At 42.5% G+C, this 10,987-nt stretch overlaps 1 long non-coding RNA gene across 1 annotated transcript; it reads right to left on the minus strand.

The window, feature by feature from the left end:
* Positions 1-3,119: 3,119 nt before the first annotated feature.
* On the minus strand, positions 3,120-10,705 carry LOC129649947 (uncharacterized). Its single transcript, XR_008713446.1, has 3 exons — positions 9,621-10,705; positions 8,561-8,795; positions 3,120-4,212 (listed from the first exon to the last, which is right to left on the minus strand). It is a non-coding gene; the product is annotated as an uncharacterized LOC129649947 (long non-coding RNA).
* Positions 10,706-10,987: the final 282 nt, after the last annotated feature.

Here is a 10,987-nt window from a genome sequence, read left to right on the forward strand (position 1 = left end):
CTTGACTTGTGGAACTCACATCCCATCTCTGTGTATTCCTGGGCAGAACTAACATGACAGATTCTGCTCCGGGTTTCTTTCTTGTTATCAAGGAGGTTCCATTCTACTAGTTATATATTTTGTTTTTCAAACTTTCCATTAGGATTATGACTTTCTTCTCAAATGTGATTAACTTCTATGGCCCCCAACCAAATTTCTCAAATGGTCACCATCATTTTCACGGAGGTGGATGTAATTGGCTGGCCTGGACAAGACGACCAGTATCCAATATTTTCCTAGGAAAATCTAAAATTTCTTTTCCAGTGACATTAATTTGTTTACTAAACATCTATCGAATGTCAACAAAGATCCATCTAGTCACGGCTATGGTTTTTCCAGTAGTCATGTATGGATGTGAGAGTTGGACTATAAAGAAAGCTGAGCGCCAAAGAATTGATGCTTTTGAACTGTGGTGTTGGAGAAGACTTTTGAGAGTCTCTTGGACTGCAAGGAGATCCAACCAGTCCATCCTAAAGGAAATCAGTCCTGGATGTTCATTGGAAGGACTGATGTTGAAGCTGAAACTCTAGTACTTTGGCCACCTGATGCAAAGAGCTGACTCATTTTGAAAGACCCTGATGCTGGGAAAGATTGAGGGCAGGAGGAGAAGGGAACGACAGAGGATGAGATGGTTGGATGGCATCACCGACTCAATGGACATGAGTTTGGGTAGACTCCGGGAGTTGGTGATGGATAGGGAGGCCTGGCATGCTGTGGTTCATGGGGTCGCAAACAGTCAGACATGACTGAGCGACTGAACTGGACTGAACCCCCAGTTGAGTGATCCTGGCAAAAATGTTTCCCACAGAGGCATGTTGAGCTTGGGGAGGGAGGTTGATAAGCCCTACTACTATTTGTGTAGCTCTGTCATGTACTGGCTCAATGACCTAGACAAGTTAAAATTAGTCACCCTAAACTCTTTCTCATCTCAACTGTAAAATGGAGGGAAGAATAATATCTTAATTTATTCAGGAATGTTTCTTTCAGAACACTGTTCTAGACTGCGAGCGTTCAGAAGGGAACAAAAAATTCTCCCCTCTTGCAGCTACATTCTAGTTGAATGATTTTGTACTGAGAAGCAGCAACTTAGAGCTTGCTCAAGAGGTATGCTGAGAATAAGTGCTTCTCAATGGATTAGGCCATAACCAGAAATGCAAAGTGAATCCACAGAAAGAATGGAAATCTGAGAAGGGCACCGTGGCTGCTCACCTCTGGTCTGAATGGCAGACCTGGGGACCTGGGGAAGAGAAGATTCCACTTTGCCCTGTGAGTGGCTTTTACAAGCAGGGACTCAAGGGTGTCTTGGGAGCTTGGTCCTGTTGGAAGTGAATATCCTGAGGTGTTCATTAAAGTGAATTGAAAGCTCTGAAACACAGGGAGCCCAGCATGGCGCTCTTTGATGACCTAGATGGGTGGCATGGGAGCAGGAGGGAGGCTCAAGAGAGAGAGGACCTATATATAATTATGACTGATTTCATGTTTTTGTATGGTGGAAACCAACACAACATTGTAAAACAATTATCCTCCAATTAAAACAAAAATCTGTGGTCCCAAACCCCACAATGTGCCTTGATGGAGGCACTTGTCTGAAATCTAGGAAGGTGGGTAATGGGGCTCTTTTTCTCTGTGCAGAGAGTAAAAAGGATCCATAAGGCAGACAGTTGAGTTCTTTCCAGGCCATTTTGCCTCTTATAATGGCATTGACATCAGAGCAGGTTGGACTGATTTGGGTGTTTTACCACAAGTGTGGTGCCTTAATGTCAAAGAGAGCAAGCCCAGGCTCTCCCGGGTTTCCTCTGTTCATTTTTGCCTTCCTGGCCTCATGTCTGTATTCCTTGGATTTCCCTCACATCTATTCTTGCGGCTCTCTCTTCCCTCTTACTCACTGTTTTCTTTCACGTGCTTTCTTTCCACACATTGGTAGTTGCTGTAGTATTACTTCAGCCTGAGGGCAGAGAAGTGTAGGAGGCTTTGTGTATCTGTCCTGGAGAAGGAGTGCAGTCTCCTGAAGGGGTCTGAGTGTGGAGCAAGAGGTTGATAGTAATTTAGGAAGCCGGAATTTGCCTTCAAAGCTTTGGGAAGGTTGAGAGCGGGCTATTTATAATCCATCAGGGGATTAAAAAGAAAATAGGCAGGTTCGGGGATATTGCTATAGATCACCTAGACAAGATGAAAAGATAGAGCAGCTCAGGAAATGTGTTTACAGATAAGAGGCAAGTTTAAAAAGCTGGGCCACAATCATGGGGACTTTGACTGATTGCCCCTACTAAATAATGTATAAATGAATGTTATTCAACAACTAATGATATTGATTGGCAAAACAACAGTGGACAAATGGAGGCAAAAGCAGAAGACTTAGCAATAAATCTCTGCAGTCCAGGCCCTGCTAGGGTACCCACGGTCCTGACCTTTCTCTCTTGTCCTCCAACTAGACCACTTTCAGGCATCTTTGGGGGGAACTGACTCTTCATTTGTTGGGTCATTCTTTATGACCCCACACTTGAGTACCTCCTGTGTCAGGTTGGATATATTTAGAAGAAAAGATGCAGCCTCAGCTCTGAAGGACCTCATGGGAGAGAGACAGGAAACAACCCAGCTAATCAAACCATGATAATGAATTTTGTAGCAACACAGACAAAAATGTAGTGAAAATCCAGAAGGCAGAGCAGTCTGAAAAGTATCTCAGAACCAGGACCTGGTGTTTTGACTGGGTTGAAAGAGCCTTGAGAAATTCCTGCAGGGTGGAGAACTCACCTTCCCACTTTCATAATGAGGATTAAACATAAGAATCAAGAGGTGACATATATTTGAAGTTCCCTGAGAAACTACAAGGGAGCCTAAAGTGAATTCGGTCCTCACCATTTCTTTCCCCAACCCTTAACATAAGCATTTTCTTAAAAATTCCTCAAGATAAGATTCAAGTGGGTCAGTCAGCTAGTTTGTTCTTTTATTTGTAAGATGGAGAGAAATGGGGGCAGAATTTGGGAGTAGATTTTTCTGCAGTTGATAAAAACATTGTTAATGGAGACTTTTGGATTAAAGTTGGATTGAAAATGCAGGTTGCCTCAATGTCAGTACTTTTAAGGCCATTAAATACAAAGATAGTAGGAAGAGGTTTGGAAGATGGCAAGGAGAACTCTATTCCACAAACACACCCTCCTGCTATGAGAGTCAATAAACTCTACGTTACCAACCTTCAATGTTATGGAGAATTCTTAGAAACCTCTTAGAATAAATTCACCAGGAAGAGTTGGTGTATTTTAGTTTCATTAAAAATATCAGGCTTCCAGTGAGCCAAGAACGTCCCTATAATCTTTAGATTTCCACTTAGGAAACTGGAGATGGCTAATTGCTGAACAGTGTCAAGGAGGAAATATAGGTGCTGCATTTAATCAGGCAGGAGGTTGGTTATAAGTGCCCACTCACTAAAAACAATGAGCAGAAGTTGGCTGAAATATTAAGAAGCCTAACAAAGGTTAAAAAAAAAATACTATCATCGTTGTCCCACCTTAGCACGATTAAATCAGAATCTTGAGTGGTGGGGTACCAGGCATTAACATTTTTTCAAGCTTCTCAGGTGATACTAATATGCAACTAAGACTCAGTTCTGGGCTCCTGAACTTGGAGAGAGAATATAGGACCCAGTAACAGAGACCCATGGAGAAGACAATGGCACCCCACTCCAGTACTCTTGCCTGGAAAATCCCATGGACAGAGGAGCCTGGTACGCTACAGTCCATGGGGTCGCGAAGAATCGGACACGACTGAGCGACTTCACTTTCACTTTTCACTTTCATGCATTGGAGAAGGAAATGGCAACCCACTCCAGTGTTCTTGCCTGGAGAATCCCAGGGACGGGGGAGCCTGGTGGGCTGCCGTCTATGGGGTCACACAGAGTCGGACACGACTGACACGACTTAGCAGCAGCAGCAACAGAGACCCAACATGATTTATTAAGGGAATAGTTTTAAGTTTTGCACAGTGTAGAAAAAAAATGGGATTGGTTACTCTCAAGTTGTTAGAGCAAGACATCCCAAATGTCATGGACCATCCTTGGGCCAGTAGTGTGGTTGGGCTAAGCAAACAGGTTGTCATGGCCAGAGTCCCAGTGGAGTGCCAATGATCACAGCTAACTTAGCCAGGTAGACAGGCAACATCTAATCCACTGAGGACCTAAATAGAACAGAAAGTCATGAGAAAGCCAAATTCTCTTTCTCAGAGCGAGACATTTCTCTTCTTCCCAGAAACACTGGCGCTGTTGGGTCTCAGGTCTTTAGACCCAGTCTGAATTAGACCACTGGCTTTCCTGCTTTTCCAGGTTGCAGACACTGTATGGGAGCATATCTTGGCCTCCGGTGTCACATTAGCTGATGCCCATGATAAATCTCCTCTTATATGTCTGCAGATATCCTATTGGTTCTGTTTCTTTGGAAAACCATAATTCAGTGACTGATTCATGTGGGTTTTCCAGAGTGGCTTAGATTTTTAACTTTCTTATCACTGAATTGTATCAATGTTGAGGGTTTTGAAACCCTAGGACCTGATGCCCACGAAGTTACACACATTTTGCTGATCTGAACTAAAACCCACATCCCCTTCCAAGTTGCCTCTCATATGCAGAACCTAACTACAGCCGCTCAAGACCTTAAGCACCCAGTGAGCTGAGGAGAGGGCGTGCCCAGGGACGCAGGTCCATGCTTATGGCCATCCCACTGGGTGTGCAATGTGGAAGTTGACTTCCTTCTGTCTGTAAACCAGCACTGCCTTTCCCTGCTGACAGCCCTGCTCTGTGTCCCCTTTAGCACTGCCTGGGCTTCCTTTTGGGGCTCCTCACCCTATCTCATAGTAAAGATCTCCCTTTAGCTCTCCCCTTTCAATCACTTTAGGGCACTGACTTCTGCTTTGGGAGTTACACGTCTGGCTCCTGGCACCACTGTGTTCCTACCCCACAGCCATCCTTCTCCAGCTGTCTTGTCACCAACGCTGGGAGAGACAGAAAGACCTTGCCAAAGCACTTACTTGTATTATTTGTCAGGAAGACAGGGTGTATTATTGGCCCACATATTTTGGTCAAGAAAGACAGTTGCCTTCTTAAATACTTTATTATTTGGCTGCACTGGGTCTTAGTTATGGCTCATGGGACCTTCAATCATCACAGCAGCATGCAGGATCTTTCAGTTGTGGCATATGAACTCTGAGCTGCGGCATGTGGGGTCTAGTACCCTGACCAGGGCTGGAACCCGGGCCCTCTGCATTGGGAGTGTGAAGTCTTAACCACTGGACCACCAGGAAAGTCCCAAGACAGCTGTTTTAACATAAATCAGTGGTTCTCAGTCCTGGAGAGAACCCAGGGCCCCACACCTAGAGATTTAGTTGGGCTTTAGCTAAACTCTCTGTGGTTATGGCAGCTTAAGTCTCTGCCTTGAAATCACATAAGGAGTGTCTATGCCTTTCAGGTGGGGTCATTAGCTCATACGAAGGTCATCAGGGACAGTAACGCAACTTATGGAAGGCAAGGGTAGAGAGTTGCTCCCCACAGAGTCATGGCTGGTGACATGGTGGGCCCCTTGGAGAGAGACTCAGACACTCAGACCCACAGGGGACCCTGGTTCAAAGGTTCTGCTCTATTTTCACAGGAATCTATCCTGGACATAAGGGTACTTTGCTGGTAGTTTAGATTCTCAGTTAAGGCAAAGGAATCAGTTCAACCAAGCAAAGTCAATTTCTGGGATAAGAAATGATTGTCAGCACAGAGACAGCTGCTGTTGCTCTTTTGTTTTTCTAAGTTTTGAAAGTGTGGCATAGACAGTTAACGCCTTCCACCATTTAATTCACTTCTATCCTGTTTCATTTCACAAATGTTTCAAGGCGGCTAAACTCCCAAGTAATTTTATATCTGAACTTATCATATTCAAAGTATGACATCACACAAGGGTGAGTCAGTAGCCTCCCCCCTCACCGCCCCCCCATTAAGGTACAAGCCAGACTCTTTTAGTCTGGGTTACAGCTCTCTGGTGTTTTGGCATCTCTTCCCATGGCTCAGACATCTGTATGGAACATCCTGGCCAGAGAAAGTCAACTGAAAATGCACCAGTACCTTGTTAAGACGATCCTGTTAACCTGTTGTTACCTGCCAATTACACTGTTCCTTGTTTTAGAAATCCGGTTGAAAGAGACACGCTAAGAACTCCATGAGGAGTAGCCAGTTTGGGTTTTTGTAAGTACGGGTAGGAATCTGCCTCCAGCAAGTAACGCCAGTGCCGGCATGCCCAGGGAATTCCAACTGGAGGTGGGAGTAGGTGGCACTTGGCAAAGGGGTCCTCCTGTCCTAATTGTCTAGTCTTGATGTTAAAGTGTATTGTGTATGTTTTTCTGGGAGACATTATGGTTAGTCTTTTGAAGATAGTTTCTACTGAGAGTTCTGTTCTTCAGCTGCAATTTCTCAGGGGTAGATGTTACCATTAGATGAGGGCTCTAGAGGCGGGGCTGTGGGGGGAGACTTGACTTCTCTGGGGCCAAGAAGTCTTCAAGATGGGGCCACCTGCTGGCTTTTTAGACTCAAATCACCTTGTCCTTAGCCACAATCCAGCCAGTGCTCTTTCTCTGCCTTTTGGTATGCGTTAGTGTGAGATGAGAAATAGAAAGCATAAAGCACACGGAAGTTTTCCCCCACCATGCAGGGGAAAAATTGTTAGATCAGAGAAATCCACTCCTATTCCCTTTACTAGGAAGCTAGGGTAAAAAATTAAAAAAAAAAAAAAAGAGAAAAAGGAGGATTTCTAGGACATAAATTCCTAGTATTCCAATTGAGAGAAGGAGAGTGAGGATGAGGAAGCTACTCAGTAGACTCTAAGCTGGGTGAGTGCAGCTAGCAGGCAAACCTTGTGTGCACTTGAATCCAAACTCAAATTGTTTTTGAATTAATAATTGATCTCAGTATTGAATTTCCCCTTTGTTCACAGTTGTCAAACTCCTAAATGTCTTAAGAAGTTTCAGAGCCCTGCATGAATAGCAGTTGCCCTAAAGCAAACAAAAATGGCGTTGCTTTGAAAGATCTGTTTAGTACCTTAGTTGCAAGTACTCATTAGGGTGTTCTTTCTCGAAGGTGTGCATTTGGCTGAGAGCATGTAAGTGGGTTCTAAGCCTAGCCAAATGCCTTTTCTCTTCTATACTTGAAACTCTATTCTCCCAAGCCAAAGAGTGGATGACTACAGGGAAAATGTGACTCATAGCAAGTGCTGTTATTAAATCACCTTGAAGTGTCTCTTGTAAAAGATAACTCCCTGCATTGTAGAAACGTCTTTGACAAGAGAGGATTAGGGTGAAATTGCAATTAACTTGACATAAAGGAATGAATTAACTTTCCAACTTGCATTTTTGCTAGGCACAGATTCAAGCTGCTTGGAATATAAACATAGAATGCATTCACAATAGCTTGGGGCACTTGAAAATTCAAAAGATGGGCATGAAGCCCCGAGATGCGAGGCAGCTTCAGAGGTATTGCTCGCCAGGAAGGGATGCTTGCCTAGACAGAAACCACCCAGGCCGTCTTGCAGCATCTGCTCTGGGGCAACCAGCTTTAGAGGACAGTGAGCGCGGAGGCTTCGTGCAGCTAATGCCCGCTGTTCCAAGATTTGCCTTCCAAGATTGCTCACTCGCTCAATTCAGCAAATATTGACAGGCACTTAGTCTGCACTGGGCCGTAAGCTAAGGCTGACTGTCTTGGCTGTCAGGGACTTAGGGAAGTCTGACATGCAACAAATCGAGTGGCTGAGAACCTCAGTCCACAATTCATGTGTGAAAATGCACATTTATTTATTTTCTTAAAATCAAAGCTGACTCTAAGCTCTCCTCCTGCCAGAGCAGCAGGAAATTCCAACTCTTGGGTCTGCACTGGAAGCCCAGGGCTTTCGTGAGGATTCTGAACACATGGTGAGAGCCTCCAGCCCCTGCTCCAGGGACATCCTATTTTGCCTAAGTTGTTAGATGGGAGAGGAGGCCCAAGATGGCAGCCTCAGAGGTATTCCTCTGCCTCCAGGCCAGTTGTGGGCACGTGAGTCTTTGGAGGAGCTGGGAAGGCCATGGGCAGGCTCTGGCTCTCCCCTCGATCGATCCTCTGTTACTATCAAGAGGTTGAGATTTACTGTTTTCACTGCCTGTATTGGTTTGGATGTTTTCATTGAAAAAAACAAAACAGAAAATAGAAATCAAGTTCACCTAGCCTAAGGGGGTAAAAAGGCACAAAATTTAAGAACCCAGATGAAAAACAAAGTCACTAACATAATTGTGCTTCTGGAAGGGATTGGAACCAGAAACTGGAAACCCTCTGTTGTGAAAAGTAAAAGACCTCCTTTTTCCTCAGGGAAGACAGAAATTTTCTGCTGCTCTAATCTACAACTCCCACCTGTACAGATTATACTCTCAGCCTCACAGGGAAGATAAATTGACTCTCCTTTGGTTCAAGTTCTGTATTCCCAAAGAAGGAAATCTGATTGCCTTGGCTTGGGTCAGGTGTCCATACCTTATTGTGTTCAAGATGTGGGCACTTGGCCCATTTGGTTGGGAGAGTTTCAAGTGCTAAGGGATGGACAGGTGTTTACTGCAAGGTCTATTTGCCCAAGAAGAAAGGTGTGTTCTGGGCTGATGTCCTCTGGGCTGATACTTGGGTACCAGCTGTGGCTCCAGGCCAAGCGCCAGCTTTCACCTCAAAGTCAGGCCCCCGGGACTCACAGCTGGCTCTCACCAGACGCCACCATCTGCAACACAGGGTAACAGGAGAATTCACTCTACTCTAGTTAAACCTGCAAAATCAAACCTCCCACCTCACTAAATGATGTGTGATTCTGTTATGTAATCTGTGGGTAATAATTGCTAACATTTATTGGACACCTAAAATGGGCCAGGCACTTTGCTAAGTGTTAAGAATGTTCTAATGTTCAAAATTCCACAAGATCCATTTTGTTATTCAGTTTCATCTCTGTTCCTCCCACTGCACAATGTAATCTCAAATTGCACGGTAAAATGACTATGGTCTTCATCTTTCTGCTGCTTAATTGGTTTTTAAAAGGTAATGCATGCACATGATTCCAGAGATCCAAATGTGAAAAGTTAAGTCCTTCCCATCTCTATATCTCAACCATCCTGTTCCCCTCCCTAAAGGCAATCACTGGTACTGGTCTCTTACACACACACACATGCATAAATGCATGCATTTTTTGTTTGTTTGATTGATTTTGCAGAAATGGGAGATTAGAGATTTAGAATAATAAATTGTAAAATTTTCACATTATTCTAAAACTTTGAAACACTATCTTGATAGTAATTCCATATTTATACGGATAGAGCATATCACCTCTGAATGGCTTCTGTTGAAACATTGTAAGGAAATGCTGTAATCTATTAGGCCAGTCCTTTATTGATTATCACCTAGGTTATTTCCTTTGCTAATATAAACAATGCTGCAAGAACAGCTTTGAGACTATATCTTTTTGCACATGTGCCAGTGGGATAAATTCTCAGCAGTGGAAAGGCAGGGTTGAAGGATATACGTGTTATGGTTTCTATGGAAGTATTCAACTTACCCTGCCTTGAGGTTGCGTCAATTTACAGTCCCAGCAATAACACGGTAAGGACTGTTTCCTCATACTGTCTCCAAGAGGGCTGCATTCAGGGGCTTAATATTTGCCAATTTGAAATGTGAGAAATCTGGTTTATTTGCTTTCTCTTAAACATTTTTATGTGTTCTAAATCTATTTGTAGTAGATGTGTGTTAGCATTTGTGTGTGCTGTTTGAGTGTTTGATTGGCTCCTTTGTCAATTTTTCTATTGTGTTTTGGCCTTTTTCTGTAAAATTGATTTACAGTGTTTGTATGTGTTTAGAGAATTGGTCCTTTGATACATGTGTTATAAAAACTTTCCTAGATCTCTTGCCATTGTCTTTCAACTTTCTTCTGTTTGTGATGCAATTTTAAATTTCTATGCATTTGAGTTTATCAATTTTATTCTTTTCTTGTTTCTCAGATTTCTCCCCATACTTAGGCTTTTCCTTCTCTAAGATTATAAAATAATGCTAGTATTTTTTTTTTTAGTGATTTACCCCTAACCAGAATTTACTTTGACCTGATAATAAATTTAATAATCCAACTTTTTTTTTCTAAATGGCTTCCTAGTTGTCTCAGTATCATTTGCTGAATTGTGTTTTTCAAACACTGATATGAAATGCCACCTTTGTCATATTATATTCTCATATGTTTTAGAGTTTATTTCTGGATTTTATTTTCTTAATCAGTCCCATGATGTTTTAATTACTCTAACTTTATGTAACACCAGCTGGTAGGACCAGTCTGCCTTTCTTTTCTTTTTCAGAATTTTCTAGATATTCTTGTTACTATGCATTTTTCATATACATTTTAAAATTAGTTTGTTTAGTGAGATCAAGTTCTGTCAGTATTTTCTTTGAAATCAAAGTTTAGGTCTATTTCTAGTTAGTCTATTCTTTGGGGTGCCATAAATAGGACCTTTTCTTCTACTATATTTTCCAGTTGATTATTGTTCCCATATTTAGAGCTACTGATTTCATAGTACTAACTTTGTTTATAACGACCTTTTTGAATTTTCGCATTCATTTTAATTTTTTCCTATTTTTATTTTTTCCCTTAGGTTTATGATCATATCTTCTACACATACTGAGAATTTAACCTCCTGGCAAGTCTTAAACTCATTAGGTCCTTAGCTTCTCTGAGTGTATTGATAGATCGGTGTTAAAAGGTAGTAGTGAAAATGGAAAACTTTGCCTTGTTGCTGATTTTAATGGGAATATTTTTCTTGTCTCTGCATTAAGCATTGCTCCAGCTTTTAACATGGGAAATACAGATATATATTTTGTTTGTTTCATGGAACTTTACCAATATGGCCTGCCTCATGCTTTGCACATATTGTTTTCCTCTCC

Source organism: Bubalus kerabau, chromosome 4 (genome assembly GCF_029407905.1).
Source record: "Bubalus kerabau isolate K-KA32 ecotype Philippines breed swamp buffalo chromosome 4, PCC_UOA_SB_1v2, whole genome shotgun sequence".
In the NCBI taxonomy this organism is placed as follows: Eukaryota; Metazoa; Chordata; class Mammalia; order Artiodactyla; family Bovidae; genus Bubalus; species Bubalus kerabau.